This window comes from Urtica dioica, chromosome 1 (genome assembly GCF_054948205.1).
Source record: "Urtica dioica subsp. dioica isolate 48M chromosome 1, U.dioica_male_clone48M_v1_H2, whole genome shotgun sequence".
Classification (NCBI taxonomy): Eukaryota; Viridiplantae; Streptophyta; class Magnoliopsida; order Rosales; family Urticaceae; genus Urtica; species Urtica dioica.
In genome coordinates this window covers 13,296,988-13,298,391 of record NC_142756.1, presented here as the reverse complement: position 1 = coordinate 13,298,391, position 1,404 = coordinate 13,296,988, and positions in this window count along the sequence as shown.

Below are 1,404 nucleotides of genomic sequence, written 5' to 3'. Positions count from 1 at the left end.
CTCCCTATCTTATGTTCTTGTAATGTTTCTTAATCTTTCAATATATGGTAATACTGCGTTGACGGAATAATTATATATTTATATATGCACATGTATAGTGGCGGAGCTCGAAATATTTTACCATGAGGGACGTGTTTGATAATAAAATAAAAATAAAAATCCTAAACGTAATTTAATTTTTCAGAGTCTTATCGTTTGGGCTAATAATCTGAAGTTTCATTGTTTTTCTTCTTTAGTGATATTCTTAAGCATTTTAAATTAATAACTAAAGTAATTAATTTTAAATTTAAAAAGTAAATCAAAATTAGTCTTAATTTTTTTTGTAAGTTTCGATTTCGCAGTTAGTTACTGTATTAAGTAAATTCAATTAACCATTGTCATATGTTAAAATAACTATTTTATTTTTTATTAAACATGGGCGGAACCACATGAGATTTTATTGATAGTCTCCACTTAAATGGTGAAGGAATAATACTGTGGTTACAAATTTTATTGAAAGAAAAAAAATGCATAAAAAAAAAGAAATAACAAATGTTTTGTGATATCTATAACCCATGTTCTCTTTACAAATGGTGTCATGAACTTTTAATGGTGAATAATAAAATTGAAAGAAAAATAAAACACCTCCTGCAAAGTGCTGCCCATCTTACACAACGCATCAACTACCATATTTTTATCGCGACACACATGATTAAGGCTGATTCCAGGAACCGCATTCACGAAGAAGGGGAGATTTTGCTTAATGATCCAAGGAGGATTAATTATCTTACCCGATAAAGAATCAATAAGAAAGTTGAAATACCAAATGCTGTTTGAGAAAATTAGATCAGTAACCCAATAACTTACTCTCATCTTAAAGAATAATCCAAATTTCATTTTATTAAAAAAAAAAGCCATCGGACCAAAATTATTTTAATTAACTGTTTAATTAATTAAATTAACAGAAAAGTTAATTTAATTAACTTCGACCTGGTGGACTATTTATCTAATAAAATAAAATTTGAGCTAGATCTTTAAAAGTAGGTAGAAAATTCATTAGTTGTGAAAAACAGTTGAGAATCTTTAGGGAGAATCAATGGAGAGAAGATCTGTTTGGGTAAATGTCAAGCTTAACCGACTGATCAGAGGCTTGATTGTATATATATTATCATGTGAGGTTGTTACAACAGACTTCATACATAACTGATTTTCTAACCAATGCCACCTCAGCACAGCTGAGGTGTACGTCTGCTAATATCCCCCCGCAAGCCTAACGCGGCGGAGCCAAAGATAGCTTGGACCGCAAGGCAGAGAAACGAGGCGTGGACAATGGCTTGGTGAAGATATCCGCTGCTTGATCAAGCGTAGGCATGTGTTGAACCCGAAGTTGACAAGAGAGGACCTTTTCTCGGACAAAGTACAAGT